Source organism: Mustela nivalis (genome assembly GCF_964662115.1).
Source record: "Mustela nivalis genome assembly, chromosome: 18".
Lineage (NCBI taxonomy): Eukaryota > Metazoa > Chordata > Mammalia > Carnivora > Mustelidae > Mustela > Mustela nivalis.
The window spans coordinates 12,521,119-12,545,755 of NC_139037.1; the positions used below are offsets into that span (position 1 = coordinate 12,521,119).

Here is a 24,637-nt window from a genome sequence, read left to right on the forward strand (position 1 = left end):
GTACATTCACAGTGTTGTATAACCATCATCACTATCTATTTCCAGAACTTTCTCATTATCCCAAACAGAAACTTGACACCCCTTAAACAGTAACTCTCCCTTCCCAGCTCTCCCCAGCCCCTGGCAGTCAAAGCCCCTCTACTTTTGGTCTCTATGAGTTTGCCTGTTGCAGGGACCTTGATTTATATGCAGTGTTTAAAGAATTGCATATTGAGGTAAAATAAGGTGTGGTAGACTACGCGAAAGTGCACAATTGGCTAATTTTGAATATTGATGCCAGAACCCAATCAATGACCATATCAATCTGAATCATATGAACCATATGATTTTTGTCCCTATAGATTAGTTTGGGTTTTCTAGAGTTTTAAATAAATGGAGTTCTAGCGGTAATCTTTCTCTGGGGGATGTCTGGTTCCTTTCACTCAGTGTGACTGTTTTGAGCTTCACCATGTCGTGTGTAGCGATCGTCCATTCTTTCCGTTGTATTGGTCTATCGTATTTTTTTAATCCATTCACCCACGAGTGTGTGTAGATTATTTCCAGCTTTGGTGTTAGTAAATAGAAATCCAGTTCTATATCTGGCACCAAACCAAGATGGCGGTAGACTGGCCAGTGGATTTTGGCCAGCCTGCGCACCTCATGAGGGCGTCCCCTGGTGCATGGGGCAGTGGCTTGTGGGCAGGTCCAGAGCTTGTGGGCAGTTTCCTCCCCTGTGAAATGAAGGTCATGATCTGTCTTTTCTGGGTGCTGTAGTCAGTGAGGCCATAGTGGCAAAGCACTTAAGTAAGACTCAAGCATCTAAGGCTGGGATTTGAATCCAGATGCTCCCCAGTCACTAGCTGTGTGTCCTTCGGCCAGTGGCTGAATCTCTCTGTTTTAGTCTCCTCATTTGTAAAACGGAGATCATGCTGCTGCGAGATGTGGGGGTAGTCACGATAACTCAGGGTCATGCAGGGGAGTGAGCAAGTGTCTATCAGGCAGCTGGTGCAGGGCCTGGCACATTGAAAATGCTGCCTAATCTCAGAGGTGACCAGAGTCATTGTAGCTGCAGTGGAGACTGTCCTGGAGCTTGAGCCACAGAGGGGGCCAGGAGAGGGAATGGGGCCTTGCAAGGAGACAGGAAATTATCCTGTGCTGGCTTACCTTTTCGGTGGTGTGTGTTTGAGCCATGTGCCTCCATGTCTGGCACAATCCTTGTGCCTCACTTGGGTCCCCGCGGGGAAAGGGTGCTCAGAGTTAGAGCTAGAATTGGAACCCATGGTCATTTCGAGAGGTCCGAAAGGGGAAAGATCTCTGCAAGGTTGATGGTAACTCTGGTTCCAAATTGAGGGGTAGGCGCTGGGAGAGGGAGCTCGGGGAGGAGAGAGGAATCGGGCAGACAAGCAAAGTTGTGGTAGCTTCTCTCCTTCCCCAACCTGCCTGGTTTTCCTCCTCCTCCTTGGGGTGCGGAGTGTTCAGACTTCTCTGTGGGCATTTCGGCATCCTGCCAAATGTCCAATTCATTCATTCAGGGGTTATTCCTCAGATGTTACGGTCTCCCGTGTACAAAGCTGCTGTGTGCTCTGGGGACACAGTGGTGAGACCAGAGCAAGGCTCCTCTCCAAGGAAAGATAGATAATGCAGAGTTAAGATAATGTCAGAGTGGCCACTGCTACACTGAAGTGCCACGGGGGTGTGGGACAGGGAATGACCTGGGATGGTCAGAGAAGGCCTTTCTGTGCAGGTGATATTTGAGTTGTCAAGAAGGAGCTCTGGGCAAAAAATATGGGCTGGAACCTATACGTAGAGGGAACAGGCAAAGTCCTTAGGGAGGAGCCAGTCTGAGGTGTGGCCACGACGGTGGGTGGAGCTGGGGGAGGGGTCACCTTGTTCCCTACTGGGAAGTCAGGAAAGCAGTTAGGATTTATTCTAAGTGCAGATTCCGAGATTCTTCTGGAAATCAGGGGGGAAAAAAAGCTTGTGTTCTTCTTTTACCTTCTCTCTTTTGTGATTTTTGGGGCCTCTTGTTTAGACACACATCTGAGGCGCTCTCAGACCGTCCACCAGATCCCCTTCACCCACTGTTGGCTGCATTTCCCAGCAGCCGTCGGGTGGGAAGGGCTGGGACGGGCTGGGACGGGGGCAGACCCAGGTCCTCCTCCAAGCCACCTTGCCAGAGATACCTGGGAACTTATATCCCTCCCCTACCCGGGGCGGGGCGGGGGCGGGACCCCTGACTGAGTCAGGGCCCAGCCTCCTTGCTTCAGTTGGGAGGACTCTGCAGTGTCATTTAAAAATGCTTCAGAGGGGCGCCTGGGTGGCTCAGTGGGTTATAGCCTCTGCCTTTGGCTCAGGTCATGATCTCAGGGTCCTGGGATCCAGCCCCACATGGGGCTCTCTGCTCGGCAGGGAGCCTGCTTCCCCACCCCCCTGCCTGCCTCTCTGCCTACTTGTGATCTCTGTCAAATAAATAAATAAAATCTTTAAAAAAGAAAAAAAAAGAAAACTATTAAAAAATGCTTCAGAGCCTACCAGAACGGCCCTTCCCTATCCTGCTCACATTACCTCTCAGACTTCTCTTGAGAGCACGCCCTCAGGGCCTCACGTGACACTGAACCCCTGTCCCAAGGCTCTGCTTCTGGGGAAGCCAACCCCAGGCAGGCCATTAAGGGCCATGCATTTTTTTGGTTTAGAAATTGGGGTTCTGGGATCAGAGGACCAGGGGACCCATTCCTTGCAGCTCTGAAAGTCTCTAAAACTGTGATTTACACAGTCACCCAGAAAGTTGGCAGCAGAGCCCTCCCACAAACCATTCAGAGCTGTGAGGCACCGGGACTGTGGAACAGAGGCCAAGCAGCAACTGGGCTCCCGGATCAAGCTCCATCTCAGGGGAGGCTCCCTCTGCCTCCATTAGTCCGGAGACGTTAGTGTCCTGAATTCTACCCGTTTCCCTCGGTTTCAGCTAATTGCCTGCGAAGCGAGAGAGGCCGGCAGCTCAGAGACTGTGGTCCTGAAAAGAAGATGCTTGTTAATCTCAGTAAATCTGTAATGTGTTGGACTTCTCTTCAGGGTGATAAAGTGAGTTGGCAAAAGGCAAACAGCACAAGTCTATAGGTTTTGAGGTCATTCGGGAGCCATATATAGATGGCTTAGCTTTCCCAGGGATCTGCCCGCCCCCCCCGCCTCCCCCAGAATCAGCTCACCCATGTTGAGAAGTGCTGAGTGTCTCCCCCGGGTTCCCACAGCAGGGCCTGACAGAGGTGTGAGTCACTGGAGGGGAAGGTGCTAAAGCTGAAGAAATAATTTTGCCAGAAGTGCATTTAAAAAAAGAACAGACTGGTGATTGGAGCTAAGCAAGCTCTCTGGTATGTGGCTTATTTCTCAGAAGAGTGGAGGACTTTCTTTTTTCTTTTCTTTTCTTTTTTTTTTTTTTTTAAGATTTTATTTGTCTATTGGACAGTGATCACAGGTAGGCAGAGAGGCAGGCAGAGAGAGAGGGGGAAGCAGGCTCCCTGCTGAGCAGAGAGCCTGATGTGGGGCTCGATCCTAGGATGCTGGGATCACGACCTGAGCTGAAAGCAGAGGCTTAACCCACTGAGCCACCCAGGCGCCCCAGTGGAGGACTTCCTATGCATTAATAATTTTGTTTGAAGATTTCTTTCTTTCTTTCTTTTAGAGAGGGGGGAGAGGCAGAGGGAGAGAATCTCAAGCACACTCCCTGCTGAGCGGGGAGCCGGAAGTGGGGGCTCCACGTGGGGCTCGATCCCATGACCCTGAGAACGTGACCTACACTGACATCAAGAGCCAAACGCCTCACTGACTGACGCCACCCACGCACCTTTAGAAAATTTCTATGCAGGGCGCCTGGGTGGCTCAGTGGGTTAAAGCCTCTGCCTTCAGCTCAGGTCATGATCCAGGGTCCTGGATCCAGGGTCCGTATCGGCCTCTCTGCTTCGCAGGGAGCCTGCTTCCCCCTCTCTCTCTGCCTGCCTCTCTGCCTACTTGGGATCTCTGCCTGACAAATAAATAAATAAACTCTTAAAGAAAAGAAAATTTCTACGCCGTCTCTTAGAGGCATCACTGTTGGTTCATGCAGCTTTGTGGGGTAGGTCTGGGGTGGGCTCAGGGAGGCACCCCTGAGCAGTGCTGGCCATCGTGGACTGGTCTCTGCTGGTCTCAGCTGGTCTCTGCTCTGACTGTCCAGGGAACCTGGGGCAAACCCTTTACCTTGTCCCAGGCACCGTTTTCTCTCTGTAAAATGGAGTTGTCTCTTTCGTGAACCTTGGTACTCTGCGTGCGGTCTGCGGACCAGTATCCCCGCCCTGCAACACCTGGGAGCTTGTTTGGAAATGCAGAGTCCCAGGCCCGGCTTCAGAGAGGTCCCCAGACCTCTCTGAATCCAAATCTATATTTTAATAAGCTTCCCACGTGATTTATTCACACGTCCCAGGTCGTGGTGCCTTGCTGTGGACCAGACAAGTCAAATGTGTCCTTAAACGATCACCCTGGAGTCGAAGCTCATTAGAGATACAAGTTCATGGGCCCCAGACCTAGGGAGTCTCGTCTCTGAGGGTGGGGACAGGGAGCCTGTGTTTTCATGACACCTCCCCGTGCGTCTGAAGCACATTGACCTTTGAGAAGGGCTGAGGCTTGGCTGTGGTGTGCAGAGCTTGTTGGAGCCGCTTCCCTGAGAAACACTCCCCTGCCAGCACTTCACAGGGATTTTGCGGTGTTTTCGCCTTCTTTGCTGTCTTAAAGAGACAACTTAAAGTTTAAGGTAGGTGAAACGAGTTGCTCACAATCTGCCTATCACACCGTGTCTTGCAATATTTATGTTTCTGGTAAAGTTGGGGAGCTTTTACAGGGTGATAAAACTCGTAAATATTTAACATTACCTGATTGTACATGACAGAGGCTCTTGGGACAGGTGCTGGGGAGGGTCTTGGGGGGGGTTCCTGATCAAGACCCTCTTATCTTATACCGTTCACTGTTCTGATTAGATAATACATTCCTACAGTTTAAACGTCTTGTTGAAAAGGATTATAGTGTAAGTTTTTCTTTTCCATAACCACCCAGTCCCCATAACCTGTTCCATAATCACCCAGTACGCTCCTAGCCCAGGCAACTTTTTGAGTTTTGAGTTTATTGGGTCTAATCTAATTTAGGCTGATCCTTGGGGGAACTAAGGAATCTCCTGGTACATGGCTGCCCTCCTGACTCCCCAAACCTCCGGATTTGCTGGATGAGCAACTTTCCAATTCACTTTATCACCCTGACAAAAAAAAAAATCCATCAAATTACAGATGTATTTATTTGTTTATTAACAGGCATCTTCTTTAAAGGGTGCACTATTTCTGGGAAGTTCTGAGCTGCCAGTCATTCCTACTTCAGTGGGAATTATTCTAATACAGAGTTTTTTCATGCAAATACAAGTATGTATATTTTTATACATATAGCATATATTTATATATATAAATTTGTATATGCTGTGTTTGCATTTAGAAACCTATATACATATACGTGTGTGTGTATAAATAAATAAAATGCATTGCCACCTCTGCCGAGCACAATTCACAAGATCGAATACACACTTCTGTACCTTGCTTGTTTCACGAATATGTCATGCTGTTCTGTGGTGTGGTGAACTCTCGGGTTGTATGGCGTCTGCTGTCAAAGACACTGCCCGTACGTGGGATACTTCGCAGGTGCATATTATATATGCAGGATAGAGTCGGGATTCTAGGTATCTGCCTTACTAATAGCCCTCCACCAGCTTTGGATGAGTAGTTACTGTTTCCCCACATCTTTGCCAACGCATTAAATTGTTACATCACTGGATTTTTACCAATCTGATAGGTGAGAAAATGACTCAACAGAGTCTTAATTTAAATTTGTTATGAAAAGATTTTTTAAAGATTGTATTTATTTATTAATTTGAGAGAGAAAGAATGAGGAAGGGATGGGGCAAAGAGAGGCAGACTCCCTGCTGAGTGTAGAGTCTGACTCGGGTCTCAGTCTCAGGACCCTGAGGTCATGACTTCAGCTGGAGTCAGACGCTCAACTGACTGAGCCACCCAGGCACCCGTTAAGAGAAGTTTTAAACTCATGATACGTCTAAGGACCATTTTTATTTCTTTCTCTATAGCTGACTTACTCATAATCTTTTCTTTTTCTGTGTTTAAAATTAAACTATATTTTGTTTTATTGAGCAGTCGATACACATCGTTGTTTAAATTTAAGGGGTATAGCATAGTGGTTTGACTTACATATACTATGAAATGATTACAATAATGAAAGTATTCTTCATTTGTTTTTAAAAAATTTAATTCCAATACAGTTACCATGCAGTGTTATTTTAGTCTCAGGTGTACAATACAGTGATTCAGCAGTTCTGTACATTACTCAGTGCTCATCACGTTCAGTGTATTACTAATCCCCTTCACCTGTTCCGTCATCACCCCCATCTCCCCTCTGGTACCCACCAGTTCTCTATAGTTAAGAGTCGGCTTTCTTTATCTCTTTTTTTCTTTGTTCAGTCTTTGCTTATTTTTAAAATTGGATTGTTGCCTTTTCCTTCTTCATTTCTAGGTGATTATCTATTAGGGAGATTAGCCTTTTGCTTTGCTACAAGTCGTGTCCAGTTTTAGCCTTTCTTTTATCTTGTGAATGGTTTTATTTGTTTTGTATGCATGCATTTTTTTTTTATTTTATGCAGTCGAATTTATCAGTTTTTTTCATGGTTTCTGAATGTTGACTTATGGGTGCAAAAATTTTCCCTACTTTTATTTTAACATTCAAATGTTGATCCATTTGGAATTTATCCTGATGCATGGTGTGAAGTATAAATCCAAGTCACCCTCCACCCCCACTGCCTATCCTGTTCCTGCTAGAATGAGAAGCTACTTTATCATTAGCTCTTTCCTCGTGGTATGTGAGTCTCTTCCAGAATTTGCTAATCTTTTCCATTGGTTTCTCTTGATTCACGTTCCTTCATGTTCCCACTGTTATGCTTGCTAAGATTTATAATATTTTTAAAAATGTATTTTAGTACATGGAAGGGCTGCTCCACTTATTTTTAGCTCTCTTTGGGCTATTCTTGCATATTATCTTTTCTATTTGAAGTTTACTATCTCATACCTAATTATACACACATGTTGGTTGTTTTTATTGGAATTGCTTTCGTAAAAACTGAAGTATAACGCACATACAGAAAAGTGAATGAATTATGAGTATATAACATAATGGGTTCTCACAAAGCAAACACATAGTAAACTGTTCCCCAGATCTGGAACTAGAGCATAATCAGTGTGCAGAAGCTCCCCTAGATCCCAGTCTCTTCTGAAAGGTAATCATCATCTTCGTTTCTTATGTAATAGATTGGTTTTGTTGCTTAAAAAAAACAAACAAACCAAAACCTTGTGTACAGGTACTCTTTTGTAGATGGCTTCTTTGCTCAACATAATGATATTTTATATTTTATAATTTTTATTATAATACATTATAATATTTATATTATAATTTTATAATTATAACTATAGCATATATTATAATATTTTATATTTTATAATATTTTTATATAATACTGTGAGAATTATCTGTTCTGCAGTTGATAGACATTTAAATTGTTTCCAGGTTTATTTACTTATTTATCTATTTGAGAGAGAGAATCATGCATGTGTGTGAGTGGGGGAAAGAGCAGAGGGAGAGAGAGAAGCTCGGGCAGACTCCCTGTTGAGCACAGAGCCCAATGCTGGGCTCCATCCCAGGACCCTGAGATCATGCCCTGAGCAAAAATCGGGAGTCAGCCACTTAACCAGCTGAACCACCCAACTGCCCCTTTTCCCAGCTTTTGGCTGTCATGAATAAGACTGCTATGAACAGCTTTTGGTGTCCATATGTACATATTTCTGTTGGATATTTACTTATAAGAGGAATGTCTGGGCCATGGGATATGTATGTATTCAACTTCAGAAAATATTGCCAGACTGTCTTTCAAATAGATGTGTAACAATTTACCCCCCTTCCAGTGGTGTCTGAGGATTCCAGTTATTCTACATGCTTGTAAAACCTGGTTTTGTTGGTCTTTTAAATTTGATTCATTCTGATGTGTGTTGTGGTAATTAATTTTGGTTTTAATTTTCACTTCTCTAATTATCAATGAGTTTGAGCACCTCTAAAAATATAGGGGTTGGCCATTTAAATATCCTCTTTGGTGGAATGTATTGAGGTCGCTTTATTTTATTTTATTTTTTTTTTAAAGATTTTATTTATTTATTTGACAGGGAGAAATCACAAGTAGACGGAGAGGCAGGCAGAGAGAGAGAGAGAGGGAAGCAGACTCCCTGCTGAGCAGAGAGCCCGATGTGGGACTCGATCCCAGGACCCTGAGATCATGACCTGAGCCAAAGGCAGCAGCTTAACCCACTGAGCCACTCAGGCGCCCCTTGAGGTCGCTTTAAATTTGCACATTAACTTCATAGAATGGACATATGTAACATGGTGTTGAATCTTTCTATCCAAGAACATGGTATGTCTTTCCATAAAAATCTTTTTTCTGTGACCTTCAGTATTGTTTATAGTTTTTTAGTAAAAGGCTTGCATATTTTTTGATAAGTTTATTCCTAGACATTTATCTTTTTTGTGGAGCCTTTTCTGTCTACTGTTTGTAGTAGTTTCTTGGTTCTCTTGGATGGAATGCATGCCATATATAAATGGAAATGATTTTACTTCCTATCCAATTCTTACATCTCTAATTTCTTGTGGTTATTTAATTGCATTGACTAGTACCTTCTGTAAAACAATTAGTTGGCACCTGTACATGTGCCTTGACTTTAGTGGGAATGCTTCTAGGGTCTTCCAGTTAATCAAAATGCCAGCTTTTATACGAGTTTTATTTTATTTTATTTTTTTAAAGATTTTATTTATTTATTTGACAGACAGAGATCACAAGTAGGCAGAGAGGCAGGCAGAGAGAGAGAGGAAGAGAAGCAGGCCTCCTGCTGAGCAGAGAGCCCGATGCGGGGCTTGATCCCAGGGATCCCTTGGACCATGACCTGAGCCGAAAACAGAGTCTTTAACCACTGAGCCACCCAGGCGCCCCTTATCCGAGTTTTATATGTTTTATCATGTTAAGGAATTATTCATCACATCCTACTTTAATGAGGATTTTTTTTTTTTTACCAGAAAATGGTGTTGAATTTTGTCAAATGTTTATTACATCTATGGATCTCCTAGGATCTATTATTATGTTGTATTCAGAAGTTTCCTAATATTGAACTGTCCTTGCCTTCTTTAAATAAATTCCCTGTGGTCTTTTACTATGCTGTGCCGCCCTGCTGGGGAAGCTTTGTTGACAGAGCCACTTGCCACTGTGAACTCCGCTGGAGAGGGTCTATGCAGGAGAGGGTCTAGAGTCTATGTAGGAGAGGGTCTAGAGTCAGTGCATGTGGGCAAGAAGTGGCTCTTCCTGAAGTAGGGAACCATTAGTTTGTTTCTCTTTCCGGCAGGCCAGCTCCAGATTCTTTCCTGGCAATAGAAACTGGGTTTGGGACACCTGGCTGGCTCAGTTGGTAAAGCAGGCAGCTCTTGATGTGGTGGCCATGAGTTCAAGCCCCACTCTGGGCATAGAGCTTATTTCAAAAAAGAAAAGAAACTGGGGTTTTCCACCAATTCATGAAAAACTGCATGATTCTGATCTTAGTCTTTTTCGGTTTAGTTCCATTATTGTTTTGATTAATTTCAAAACAAAACATGTCAGCCCCCCCCCAAATGTACCTAAACAATTTTTATTATACTCAGTTTCGTTTACGTAATACTTGAGAGGATGTTGCAATAGGCTTTTAGAGCCACCGGGATGTTATAAACTTGGGATTCACTGCCCTAACTTTTCTCAGGAAGAGTCAAAAATGTTAAGAGTCTGGATCTGTAACAAAGAAAAACCTCTGGGTTCTTGGTCACTGGAGGGATGCCGTGGCCAGTCCGTAGAAGAGGCATCCACTTGGCGGTGCCGCCCAGTGATTAAGACAGTAACTTCTCGGCCAGTTTGTTTGGGCTTAAGTCCTTGCTCTTGGGTTTACTACTTGTGTGATCTTGGACAAGTTACTTCATGCCTCTGGTCCTTGGTTTCCTTACTTGAAAGTGAGGATGAGAACATTTCCCATGTCTAGCCTCGTTATGAGGAGTCAGTAAGTTTGGTATATGGCGAACTCCTTGCAATAAACGTTAGGGAGCCTGAGTGGGGATTAAAGAATCCAGTGGGGGTGGGACTCCGGGGTCCCTGCATTCAGTGACCTTCCTGACCTTCGCTGACCTCAGCCCTCGGGCAGATGTCTGCAGGGTGTGCTTAGACAAGTGATCAGCAAGGTCTCAAGGTCAGCAAGTTCTCAAGGCTTCTAAGGTGAAGCAAACTGTGAAGGAAAGAAAATCTTTTGTCAGCGTCTGAGCTACAGAAGGCAGAGAAATGAAAGATTCCTTAGGGTCGACATTTCAGATAATACATGTGTGAGCTAAGGAAAAAGAGTGGGCCCAATATTCTTGGCCTCTGACCAGGTTTCTCTGCAGCCTTTAATTCCAAGGCTTAGAGCTCCCTTGAGAGTGGGCTGGTTGGCTTCTGACCGTGGCGGCTGCAAGGTGACTGTCTTGGGTAGCGCTGCCCATACACACCTGTGGTATCCGTTTTTGAGAGGGTGTAGGGGACATTTTTGCTGTGGACAGAGGAGACAGCTTCGACTGGTGGATGAGTGTAAAGGGAGAGGGGTCCAGCCGGACAGAGTCCGGGTTCTCCCAGCGATCATCACTGGCCTGGCTCTCCTTCAGGTGTGGGGGGCCAGTAGCACTAGCTTGCTGTTTCCAACGAACTACTGAAAATGTTTTATTTTTCATTTTTTTAAAGATTTTATTTATTCATTTGAGACAGAGAGAGTGAGCACAAGCAAGGGGAGAGGCAGAGGAAGAGGGAGAAGCAGGCTCCCTGCTGAGGCAGGAGCCCGAAGCGGGGTTGGATCCCTGGACCCCGGGATCATGACCTGAGCCAGAGGCAGACGCTTAACCTACTGAGCCACCCAGGCGCCCCTAAAGTGTTTTAAACTGAAGTATAATTTGCTTAAAATGCTCAAGCCTTAAATGTAGGTGGTGTGTTAGTTTGGTGGTGTATTAGTTTCTTAGGGTTACAAGCAAAGTACCACATACCTGGGGGTTAAAGGAACAGAACGGTGTTCTCTCACAGGTCTGGAGACTAGAAATCCAAAATTCAGGTGTCAGCAGGGCCCCGATCACTTTGAAGGCCCCCGAGAGGATCTCCCATGGCCTCTTCCTGGCTTCGGGGGTTGCTTGTGGTTCCTGGCGTTCCTTGGCTTGTGGACGCACCGTTCCCATCTCTGTCTTCATCACCACGCGGTTCTCTGCCACTCTTCTTAAAAGAACATGAGTCGTTGGATTCAGATCGACCCTAATCTGTGTAACCTTCCTCTAACTTATTACAACTGCACAGTTCCTTGGACCTATTTCCAAGTAAGGTCATGTTCTGAGTTTTCAGGTGGACGTGAATTTTGGAGGGGACACTGTTCAACATGAATGCTTTTTGACCATTGTGTCTGCCCACACGACCACCGGCCCAGTCAGGAGCTGGAGCGCCGCCATCAGGCCCCTTTCCTGGGAATTCCCACCACCACCAGCCACCCCACACCACCAGCGTTCGGATTTCTATCACCGTTGACCAATTTTCTGGCCTGTCCTTGCATTCACCTATACAGGGAATTCTGTAGCCTGTGCTTTTTTGCATTTGGCCTCCTTGGCTCACAGTGATTTTAAGATTCGGCCGTGTTTTTGCACGGACCAGTAGGTTGTTCCCTTTTCTTGCTGCGTGGTGTTGTGTTGTGTGATCAGATCACAGTTTTTGCATCTGTTCTTCCACGAATGGACATTCGGATGGTTTTCAGTTTTTGGAGCTTTGGATGATTCAAAATGTGTACGTAGTGGCAACGCATTTTCTCATTCATTTTCTGGTGGACACAGGCTGTGATTTCTCTAGGTTGAATACGAGGAATGGAATTGCTACACCATGGGGCAGGTGTACGTTGAACTTCATTAGAATTGCCAGTCTTCACAGTGACTGCGCTGTGGACGCTTCCAAGGGTGACTTGGGCGAGTTCCGCTGCTCTGTGTCTGCTGCGTCCCTGGTGCTGGTTGTTTCCTTTGCCACCCAGAGAGGGTAGCGCTCTGCGGGGGTGTCCCTCCACGGTGCTGCCAGGCTGAAGACCCTCCCGCTACGGACTCCTACCTCACCACTCTTTGCTTTGTTTTTTTCTTTTTCTTTTCTTTCACCTTTTTATTTTTTTTTAAGATTTTATTTATTTATTTGACAGACAGAGATTACAAGTAGGCAGAGAGGCAGGCAGAGAGAGAGAGAGAGGAGGGGAAGCAGGCTCCCTGCTGAGCAGAGAGCCTGATGTGGGGCTCGATCCCAGGACCCTGAGATCATGACCTGAGCCGAAGGCAGAGGCTTCCAGAGAGCCACCCAGGTGCCCCTGATTTGTTTTCTTTTTCTCTTTCTTTCTTTCTTTTTTTTTTTTTTTTTTTTTTGGTTTGTTTTCTTTTTTATGTTATTGCTCCAAAGATGTTTTCAGGCCCGAAGGTCTGCTGAGGTCCCTTTGTCCACTATCCCTGTCTTCCAAGAATAGCTCTAGTGTGGAGCCTCCAAACTGTGTTCTTCTACTCTTGAATCTCCTTGCTTGCCAGAGGTCAGAGGTTGGAGGTTAATGGTTGGAGGTCAGAGTCCTGCAAGGGGACAGCAGCGGCTTTCTCAAAGTCGGGGCTGTTTAGAGTGTACAGGGGTCCCATGTGACTACTTCCACACTGGGCTTCTTTCTTCTTTCACAATCAAGTAAGTGTTTTCTTCACAGATCTCTATTGAGGGTGCAAAGGCAACAGCAATAAAGGAAATCATTCAAAAACAAATGAGGAGGCATAAGTTTTCCAAAACTCATTTTGACTGCTATTTATAATAGTGAATGATAACAACGAAAAATACTGAGTACTTGGAATGCTACACCAGCTCATGTTCGGAGCTTTCCATATACAGAAACTTGGTAAATCCTCATGTAACCCACTGAGGCTGGAAGTTCATTTCAAGCCCATTTTACAGATGAGGAGCCTGAGGCAGGAAGCGAATCCTCATCTCTCCTACTGCAAGGTAGAGCCAGGGTTTGAAATCCGTTTCTAGTTTCACAGTCTGTATCTTTCCTGCATGTTTTCTTCCTTAGAGTCATTCACGTTTGAAAGACCCAGCCATGTTTATTTTAATCGGAGAGCCACATCACCTGCTATAAATAGCCACAAAAACGAACGCTCTAATAACATAATTCCAACTGAGTCCTGTTGATCTTCCCTCACCGCCATTCTTTTTCACGGTTTCTGTTTCTGGTTTCATATTAAAGAACATTCTGACCACCTCAAAGCCACAAGATTTTCTCCCGGGTTTTTGCTTAGAAATTTTATAGTGTTAGGTCTTACTATTAGGCCTATGGACCATTTCAGGTTCTTTTTATGCACAGTGTGGGGTAAAGCTTATGCTTAATTTTTTTTTAACCCCCCATCTAAGGATGTCCAATAGTTTCTGCAGTATGGGTTGAGAAGACTCCCTTCTGTTTTCTCAGAGTCTGGCTTTTCTCATTAAGTGGGAGGGCTCATTTGCAGAGTTGCCACAGAAGAGAAATGTGTCATCATTTGCTATACCCGTTGGCCACGGTCAGCTCCCAATAAGTACCAATTAGTTCTCAGATTACACTGTTTTCCTGTAATTTATCCTGAGTTGTTTCCAGTTTTCTTTCTGCAAAAGTAAATAGCAGGGCAGCGGATACGCCTGGTCTACAGCTTGATGTTTCCTTTAAAATTATTGGAGAGGGGCGCCTGGGTGGCTCAGTGGGTTAAAGCGTCTGCCTTCGGTTCAGGTCATGATCTCAGGGTCCTGGGATTGAGCTCCTCATTTGGCTCTCTGCTTGGCAGGGAGCCTGCTCCACCACCGCCCTCCCCCCTGCATCTCTGCCTACTTGTGATCTCTCTGTCAAATAAATAAATAAAATCTTAAAAAAAAAAAAAAGCCCATACATCCCAAAGCTATTCTGTTCCCTATTTAAAAAAAAAAAAAAGAAAGTGTAGATCCTTGCGCTCCCCTGGAAGGCACGCCTTCCTTTTGAATTAGCCCGGCTTCCACCCAGAAGGAGCTGCTCAGGAGGGTTAGGAATTGGAATCAATTCCTCCTTCGGAAACCTTTCCTGCCTCCCTGACCCCCACTCACCTGGGGTCCCCCCATGGGTGGTTCCTCATCTTCCCTTTGGCTGCACAAATTTTTTTCATGATGCTCTTTTGTACCCGTGTCTTGCCCTCTTGCCTGCCCCACCATCCTGTGAGCCTCTTACCGGAATCACTGGTTACTAGTTCCCAGCATGGCAGCCGCACGGAGTGGATGCTTAGTACAGCAGAATGGCGCCCGGTAATGCTGTTGCGAGCTCACCTTCGCGGGGAGCCTTCTGCTAAGAGCCTCCTTCTAGCACCCGCGGCTGGTGCTTCCCCTGCTTCCCTGCGTCTCCAGCTTCCTCTAAGTGAGGGGTTGCAGCCCTGGTTCACGTTAGATGGTGTTACAGATCCCTGGCTCCCTCCTTAAATCACGTTGGGTCCCAGAGGGAGGAAATGACTTTGCTGTTCTTTTTCAACCCTTCCGACTTATCTAGGAAGGGTTTCCCAGCCTCAGCACTATTGACATTTGGGGTTGGAAAATTCTTTGTTGTGAGGGGCTGCCCTGTGCACTGAAGGGCATTGACAGCATCTCTGGCCTGCTTCCACGAGACTGTTGGCCCCAGCACCCCCACCCGCAGTTGGGACAACCAAAAATATCTGTCGACATTGCCTGATGTCACCTGGGGGACAGAATCCAGCTCCTGGTTGAGAACTACTGCTCTGGCGAAAAGACTCTGTCTGTGCTAAAATATCTCCTTTTTTTTTCCTTTTCTTTTTTTTAAATGATTTTATTTAAATTCAAGTTAGTTACCATATGGCGTGTTATTAGTTTCATGCGTAGAAGTTCATGATTCATCAGTTGCATGGAACACCCATTAATTACATCATTAGATCACAGGCCCTCCTTAATGCCCATCCCCCACTTACCCCTCCCCCTCCGTTTGTTCCTTACAGTTCTCTAACCTTTGCTCGTCTCCCTTTTCAAAAAAAAAAAAAAAAAAAGAGAGAGAGACAGAGAGAGCAGATCTGTAGCTCAGAGCCTTCAGCAGGCAAAGCTTTCTCACTAGAATTTAATTACATTTGTTTTTGCTTTCCTTGATGTACCTTTTCATTCTGGCAAGTGACAACTGTTTCTCTCTTCACGAAAGCGTTATTCCGTTTTCTTTACAAGTTACTTTGAGTAAAAAGGCGAGTGACTATAGAGAAATATGTCTCAATATATGTAAATACAGCCCAGAGGGTGTTGGGCTAGGCACCTGACCCTAAGGAGAGTTGAGGGACATGTCTTCCTGTCTCAGCGCTTCGGTCATCTGTTGAACTGGGCAGGTGTTCATGTTCTGTTTCACTTAAGACAATATGCCAACTTGGAAGGTGCCCAAGGGATCTGGCCCGGGTGCCAAGCCTCCTAGCTGCTCCTAATCATTACATGCTGTACCTGCCAGGAGCGTCCTGCTTGCTGCGCGCCTTTGGTCTGTGGGCCCAGGAGTCGGTCTCACTTGATAAAACCTGCCAGGTGACTTTGGATGACAAGTGCAAAGGCAGTGCCTATCTGGATCCCGTCCAGTCTAGTCTGGGAAACAGGCACTCGAAAACAGATCACACAGGCCCGGAGCCCTTCTGATTTCATAGAGAGGTCAGCTGTGGGAGGAAAGCACAATATTTCATTCATATCAGGCATCTTGGCCAAACTGCTGATCTGCTCCTGCCTCCGCTTGCCTCGTGGGAAAAGCCTCGATCAGATACCAAAGTAAGTGAGCATATCACACTTAGCAACTGTCAATGAATTCATGGGTCTAGGCATGAAGAACCCGCGGCCGTCAACATCGGAAAAGAATAATTATCAGATGTTGCATACCTCCTGTTGAAATAACCCAGTTGCACTTATACTGGTAACAAAGGGTTTGAGCTTGAATCTGATCCAGCTGCCAATGTGCAGAAACAGAGGACAAAGGAACATATTGAATTGTACCATGCCTGAAGTCTGGACCGGGGACAATGTAGTGAGCAAATATCCCGGGTTCATCCGCAGATGACTTGTAAGGGAGGGAATGAGATGGAAGGGAAATTCCATAGATGAAAAGAGACTTGGGGGCGCCTGGGTGGCTCAGTGGGTTAAGCCTTCGGCTCAGGTCATGATCTCAGGGTCCTGGGATCGAGTCCCGCATCGGGCTCTCTGCTCAGCAGGGAGCCTGCTTCCCTCTCTCTCTCTCTCTGCCTGCCTCTCTGCCTACTTGTGATCTCTGTCAAATAAATAGATAAAATTAAAAAAAAAAAAAGAAAAGAGACTTAAAGGATACATGAAATTTAAGAAAAAAAATGAAGCTTGAAAGCTATAGTGTTGAGGGAGGCACAGTTGCTGGATAAAGTGTGTGGATAAAGCCATAAAGAAACCAACACGGTGAATGCTGTCCTAGGACGGTGGTTGCTCTTCGGGGGGGTGCTGTAACTGGGGTAGGTCTCATGAGGGGCTTCTGGGGTGCCTGGCCACCTTTTCTATTTCTCGATTCCAAGACACGATTGTATTACGATAACTCATTAAACTGTACATTTGTTGGATGTTATCCCTGTGTTCTATTTTAAATATTTTATATTATTATTGTTAAGTATTCTCTACATCCAGCATGGGGCTCAGACTTGCAACCCCGAGATCAAGAGTCCTATGCTCTATTGATGGAGCCAGCCAGGTGCCCCAGCTGTGTTTTATTTTAAAATAAAAAGTTTTAAGGGGTGCCCAGATGGCTCAGTCGGTTAAGCGTCTGCCTTTGGCTCAGGTCATCATCTCAGGGGTCCTGGGATTAAGCCCCACATTGGGCTCCCTGCTCAATGGGGAGTCTGCTTCTCCCTCTGCCCCTCCCCCAGCCCGTGCTGTCTCTCAAATAAATAAAATCTTTTAAAAAAATAAAAAGCAATATGCTTAAAAAAAATATTCTACCTTTTATAGGCAAAAAGATATAAACTATGAAAAACATGCTTTTTCCCCTCAAGATTTTATTTATTTATTTTAGAGCATGGTTGGGGGAGAGGCAAAGGGAGAGGGAGAGAGACCCCCCAGCAAACTCCGGCTGAGTGTGGATCCTGGCCGGGGCTAGATCCCGGGACACTGAGATCAATACCTGAGCTGAAATCAAGAGTCAGATGCCTAACCAAATGAGCCACCCAGGCACCCCTGCTTCTGTTTTGAAATATAAACAATTCAATGATAAATCAGAATATATGAAATGTTTATCTTCAAGGAGAGGGAAATGATAGGAATGAAAGATAGGGACTGGAAGCTAGATTCTGAACATACCTTCATAGTTTTTACTTTGGAATTATGTGTTTTATGTAACTTAAAGTTTTTTAAAAATCCCTAAAAATAACAAGCAGATGGAAATGTATGGTTTTTGGACTATACATGTCCAATGAGGAGATAACTGAACATAGAACCACGAAGAAAACTTAAACTGCATGGAATTGTCTCTTGTTAAGTGATATCAGTGTTACCATTTTGAAACTACTGTCCATACAGAAGGAGAAAACAAATAATCATCTTAAGTGTCAATAAGAAAAAGATTCTCAGAACAAGGCAAGTGAGATGCACATAATCCAAGGGAGTTAAAAGAAACCTTATAATTCTAATGATTTATCTACAGATTATTTTTATACTTAAAAATAATAATTTCTGAGGCACCTGCATGTCTCCATTGGTTGAGTGTCTGACTCCTGATTTCAGCTCAGGTCACGAGATCAGGTAATTATGACTCATGATTTCAGCTCAGGTCATGAGATCAAGCCCTGCACTGGGCTCTGTGCTGAGTGTGGAGCCTGTTTAAGATTCTGTCTTTCCCTCTGCCCCTCCCCTCCACTTGGATGAGGGCTTGCTGTGTCTTCCTCTGGAAAAAAAAAAAAAAAAAAAAGGTCTGTCCGCCTAAAGAGCCTACGGACACTGACAACCAATAAACACCCCTAGAGCTCAGGCTCTGATTTCTAAGTATTATTCCCCACAAACAGAGCTCTGCGGAAAAGTAGCTCATTTCTAGTCCGAGGCAGAAAATGTCCAAGATGAGCCTCGAAACTCCATTCATGTTTGAAAGCAAGGAAGCTGTTGAAAACTACTGCAGTCATGTTAGTAGGACAGGACCCTACTGGAAGGAGCTCCCACTATCTTCATGATGAAATAATCCGAGCATTAAGAAGAATAACAAACAGCTTCGCAATTTCTTATTATTACATCTCCAGCTATCATACAGCCCCATGACTCACCCTTAGATGGTTCCCTAAGAAAAATAAAATATTTCCAGAGAAAGACCATTTGTATGCAAATGTATGTGGCTTTATTCATACTTGGGAAACCCTGGGAGCAATGCAAATGCTTGTTAACTGATAAATGGATCAACAAATTGTGATATAATGGAATGCTACTCAGTATAAAAGGAAAAGATGACTGATCTCAACTACACTCTGTTGAGTATCCCCAACACATTTGCTAAGTGAAAGAAGACACAACAGAAAGGGCAGCATACTTTATAATTCTGTTTATATAATATTTTGGGGGGGGAAACCCTATTAGGAATAGCAATTAGATAAATATTCATCAGAGGTATAAAGTGAGGAAAGGGATTGGCTACAAAGGGATACAGGAAAAGTTTTTGGGGTGATCGAAATGTTCCAGATCTTAGCATAACGTGTTTGTGTGTATTTATTAAAACTCATCAAACTGTACACTTAAAGAAGATGAACTTCAGTGTATACAATTTTACCTCAGTCAACCTGCCTTAAAAAGCAACTTTAATGGATTGAAATATAGAAGTTAGAAGATTAATGAATTCAAAATGATACTGAAGAATCATCACTAGTTACCTTTGGAGGATTCTAGGGAAGAACCCATTCTGAAAACTGGTACACAAGCCAAGGGAAAGAATCAAACTATTACCCTGGTTTTTCTATACAGAACAAACTTTGAGGTAAGAAAACAGAGGAGGAGGGAAAGTTCTCCCTTCTAGGAGGATCACAGTAATAAATGTAGAAGGAAAGGTAGAAGCAGAAATTCACCACCCGGACTGACTAATGGAATACTGGATGCGGGCTAGAATCCTCAGTGTTTGATGAAAGATAAAAGGCTGATGGAAAATTTTATAATACATGAATTATGGAGAAAGAACTTGACATTAGCTCACTAAAGGGGGTTGAGAAGACGTTTGGTGCCTCCTGCTGTAAGGCAGTACCTCCTATGAAAACTACACCCAAACTTAATGAAGGTTTTTGATCTGAATATTAAGAAATGCATCGATAAGTATGTTGAATGGCATTCCAAGGATGCAGTCAACCAAATCCAGAATGACCCAGTTTCTTCAACAATAACAAAAAAGGGAAAATAAGCTTTCATATATTAAAAGGCCTTAAGAGTTCAAAACTTACACAGATTTACAGAAATTTAAGATAGTGTGGTACCGGCATAGAGGGAAACATACAGATCAGTGGAATGGGATTGAGAGTCCAGAAGTAAATCCCTATCCGTCTATGCCTCTGTGGTCAGCTGAGTTCTGGTGAGGGCCCCAGTACCATCCAGTGGAGGAAATAGTCTTTTCAAAAAATGGTGCTGGGACAGTTGGATAGCCCCCACAAAAATGAAGTTGGGCTCTTACCTCAAACCATATGCAAAATTAACTCCAAATGCATCACAGACTTAAATGGAAAAGCTAAAACTATAAAACTCTTAAAATACTTATAAATCATTGTGACCTTGGATTAGGCAGCAGTTTCTTAGATAGGACACCAAAAGCACAAACAACCAAAAAAGAAAAAAAAAAAGATAAATTGGACTTCATCAGGCTTAAAACTGTCGTGTATCCTGGGACACTATCAACAAAGTGAAAAGACACCCTACAAAATGGGAGAAAATACTTAATCTTATCTTTAAAATTTTTAAAAAATTATTATTAATGTATAATGTATTATTTGTTTCAAGGGTACAGGAGGTCTGTGACTCAGAATGTTAAGAGCCTAACGATTTGTCTCCCTCTCTGGTTTCATCTTGTTTCATTTTTTCTTCTCTTCTCCTATGATCCTCTGCGTTGTTTCTTAAATTCTGCTTATCCGTGAAATCATATGATAATTATCTTTCTCTGATTGACTTATTTTGCTTAGTATTATACCCTCTAGTTCCACCCATATTGTTGCAAATGGCAAGATTTCTTTCATTCTTTTTTTTTCCCCATGGCTGAATAAGACCACATGTTCTTTATCCATTCATCTGTCAATGGACATCTGGGCTCTTTCCATGGTTGGGCTATTGTGGACATTGCTGCCATAAACATTGGAGTGCAGGTGCCCCTTTGGATCACTACATTGGTATCTTTGGGGTCAATGCCCAGTAGTGCAATTGGTGGATTATAGGGTACCTCTCTTTTCAACTTTCCAAGGAACCTCCATATTGTTTTCCAAAGTGGCTGTACCAACTTGCACCCCCACCAACAGTGTAAGAGGGTTCCCTTTTCTCCACAACCTCTAGCACATTTGTTGTTTCTTCCCTTGTCAACTTTTGCCATTCTAACTGATGTAAGGTGGTGTATCAGTGTGGTTTTGATTTGAATTCCCTGATGGCTAGTAACATTGAACATTTTTTCATGTGTCTGTTAGCAGTTTGTATGTCTTCTTTGGAAAAGTGTCTGTTCATGTCTTCTGGCCATTTTTTTTTTACTTGATTATTTGTTTTTTGGGTGTTGAGTTTGAGAAGTTCTTTATAGATCTTGGATATCAGCGCTTTGTCTGTAGTCTCATTTGCAATTATCTTCTCCCATTCCGTGGGTTGCCTTCTTGTTTTGTTGCCTGTTTTCTTTGCTGTGCAGAAGCTTTTGATCTTGATGAAGTCCCAATAGTTCACTTTCACTTTTGTTTCCCTCGCCTTTGGAGACATGTCTTGAAAGAAGTCGCTGTGGCTGATGTCGAAGACGTTCCTGCCTATGTTCTCCTCTAAGATTCTGATGGATTCCTGTATCACACTGAGGTCTTTCATCCATTTAGAGCTTATCTTTGTGTGCGGTGTCAGAGAAGGGTCCAATATCTTTCTTCTCCATGTAGCTGTCCAATCTTTCCAGCACATTTATTGAAAAGACTGTCTTTTTTCCACAGGGTATTAATTCATAATAGCCCCCCAGTGAAAACAAACCAAATGTCCATCAATTGAGGAATGGTTAGAGGAAATGTGGTGTATCCATACAAAGGAATATTATTTGACAGTAAAAAAGAATGGAGTGGTAGTCTCAGGGGTAAGATGGTGATTGCCTCCAGCACCATGTGGTAATGGCGGTGGCAGAGCCAGAGCTGCTCCATGGTGAAGAGGGAAGCAAAGTCTTTCAAGGAAAAAAGGAAATGCAAACTATGCCAAGAAAGATGTTAGTGAAGCTTATAATTATTGTACTAAAATCTAGATATGGGGGCACCTGGGTGGCTCAGTGAGTTAAAGCCTCTGCCTCCGGCTCAGGTCATGATCTCAGGGTCCTGGGATCGAGCCTCACATCAGGCTCTCTGCTCAGCAGGGAGCCTGCTTCCCTTCCTTTCTCCCTGCCTGCCTCTCTGCCTACTTGTGATCTCTGTCTGTCAAATAAATAAATACAATCTTAAAAAAAAAAAAAAACCTAAAATACGCATCCTAAAAATGCTAGCTATGTGAGAATTGAGCGGCTATTTTGATGATGCTCAGAAAGTTCCAGAAAGCTTTTGGAGACACACAGCAGGGAGGCTGAATGATAGTTTTGCCTGGGGATGTCTATGGGAAGGCCAATGCCCCCGACCTCTAGGGAATGCCATGGTGGCATGTCACTGTTTCCAGAGAGCTCTAGAACTGGCTCACAAAAGGGTTCAGGCACAATAATATATATGAGCATGAGAAAAGAACAGAAACAGATTCTGAGAAGCAGGGTTTTTGGCAAGTGGTTTTCAGCATGGATGGTGCCCTAGAGTTTGCCTCATCTGCCGTTGCTTCAAAATTACCAAAGCACAATATTTAGCCATGCTGGGTCATTATCTAGAAGGACAGTCTGCGGCCGGTGACATTCCACTAAGGGCCATGCTCTGTGTGTAGGAGGTCTCTGCCATTTTTAGGAAGACCACATTGAGAAAGTAGTTCAGTTTTTTGCACAGGCTTCCAAGGTGACTCCTGACCACAAAAGTGCCTGCCTTGCTTGCAGAAATGCCAAAGCCCTTAAAGCAGAGAAAGAAGGTCGGAATAAAACATTTAAAGGAGGAAATGACAAGCTGGCCTATGAGCTATATACAGAAGCCCCAGGGACAGACCCCCAACAATATAAAAACAAATGCCGAACCCTGCTCTAACTGGGGTATAGATCATTCCAAGCTCGGGAGACTAGATGGTGCAACAGAAGTTTGCACAAATGCAGCAAGGCTTGGGGCCACTTAATTAAAAGCCTCCTTGGGAAAAGCTCAGTGTTACATGGATACAGAACAATTTCAAAAGCAGGACAGGACTGCCGAAAAGTGTATCAGACGGAGAAAACAGAAGAACATGCCCAGCTCCTAAAACATTGCGCAGCCGGAGCTGAAGGAAAGCCTACTACAAGGTTCTGGGAGCCGACGTGAATGGCTCTGAGGATGAGATCAAGAAAACTCCGCAACAAGCCTTGAAGCACCATCCAGACGGCCCAGGGGGAGCCAGTGCTGAAGTGGAAGAGGAGGAGGAGGAGGAGGAGGAGGAGGAGGAGGAGAGAACGTTCGAGGAAGTCAGCAAAGCTTTTGCTCTTCTCCCCGATCCCGGGAAGTAGACTCACTTCGACACTGGACTGGACACGGATGAGGAGGACAAGCATCTGGTCCGGGAGGAACTTACTTTTTCACTTTGGGTAACCCGAGGAAGTCCTCCAGAACCCGGAGAGTGTGGATTTGCCCGGTGTGACCTGGAATGTGGACACAGCTCACCTGCTCTCTCCTCATCTCTGTGTACTCGGAGCACCGTGGCATTTCCCGTTGGATCGCCTGGGTCTGTGTGAGTGGGTGAAGGAACGGGGCCCGGAGCCAGGTGTGGGCGTGGGAGCGGGGAAGGGGATGGACAGAAAAGCAGCTTGCGAATTTTTGTTTTCTTGTTTTAACTTTATTTAAAAAGGCAAAAAAAGGGGGGGGCACCTGGCTGGCTCAGTTAACCGAGCATGTGACTCTTGAGCTCAGGATCTTGAGTTCGAGCCCCATGTTGGGTATAGATATGACTTAAAATTGAAATCTTTAAAAAAAATTTTTCAAATTAAAAAAAAAATGCTGAAAGGTGCCATGTCCTAGGCTATTTGGGCTGCCGTAATAAAATGCCATGGATGGGGTACTTAAAGGACAGAAGTGCACTCGCTCACAGTTCTGGAGGCTGGAGGTCCGAGCTCAGGGACAGCATGGCTTGTTTCTGGTGTGGACTGTCCCCGTGGGCTGCAGGTGATCGCCTCGCTGTGGGCTCACACGACCTCTTCCCTGGGCGGGGTGGAGGGGGCATGCAGGGAGAGCAGGAAGCTCTCTGTCTAGTGGCTCTTCTTATAAAGTCATGAATCCCATTATGGGGACCCCACTCTTGTGGCCTCATCTAATCCTAATGACCTCCCAAAGCCCCATCTCCCACCACACTGGGGGCTAGGGCTACAACTTAGGAAGTTAGGGGGATACACTGAGTTCATCACACAGTACGAGATGAACGAACCCTGAAAACATTACACTAAGTGAAAGAAGCGAGTCCTAAAGGACCACATACTGTGTGACTCCATTGATAAGAAATGTCCAGAAGAAGCAAATCCATAGAGACGGAAAGCAAATTTGTAGGTTGCTTGCCAGGGACTGGATGAGGGGAAGAAGTAAACAGAGATTGCAAATGAATACAGTTTATTTTGGGGGTGATGAAAATGTTCTGAGGGGCGCCTGGGTGACTCAGTGGGTTAAGCCTCTGCTTTCAGCTCAGGTCATGTCCTCAGGGTCTTGGGATCGAGCCCCACATCAGGCTCTCTGCTCCGCAGGGAGCCTGCTTCCTCCTCTCTCTCTGCCTGCCTCTCAGCCTGCTTGTGATCTCTGTCTGTCAAATAAATAAATAAAATCTTAAAAAAAATGTTCTGAAAATAGATTGTGGGTGATTGTTGTACAACTTTGTGAATCTACTAAAAGAATCTCAAGGAATTATACACTTGGAAATGGCAAATTTTATGGCCTGTGAAGTATATCTTAATAATAAAAAAAAAAAGAAAAAAGATGTTGAGACACATCAATCAATGGACCTTGTTGGATTCTCAATTCAAACAAACTTAAAAAAAAGACAGATATTTTTATTTTTAATTTTTTTATTTTTAAAGATTTTTATTTAACAGATCACAAGTAGGCAGAGAGGCAGGCAGGGTGGGGGGAAGCAGGCCCCCCAATGAACAGGGAGTCCGATGCGGGGCTCAATCCCAGGACCCTGAGATCGTGA

At 44.5% G+C, this 24,637-nt stretch overlaps 1 protein-coding gene across 4 annotated transcripts in view; it reads left to right on the forward strand.

The window, feature by feature from the left end:
* The window catches only part of IL34 (interleukin 34), a 55,587-nt gene that overhangs the window by 20,168 nt on the left and 10,782 nt on the right, over nucleotides 1–24,637 (forward strand). The window contains exon 1 of one of the 4 annotated variants that reach the window (XM_082712301.1): nucleotides 22,601–23,185. The exons of 2 other annotated variants lie outside the window; for them this stretch is intronic. The gene's annotated coding sequence lies outside the window, so the exon portion shown is untranslated. Of the gene's footprint in view, nucleotides 1–22,600; nucleotides 23,192–24,637 lie in introns of those variants that run through there. One more of the 4 variants, XM_082712300.1, reaches the window with a different exon arrangement.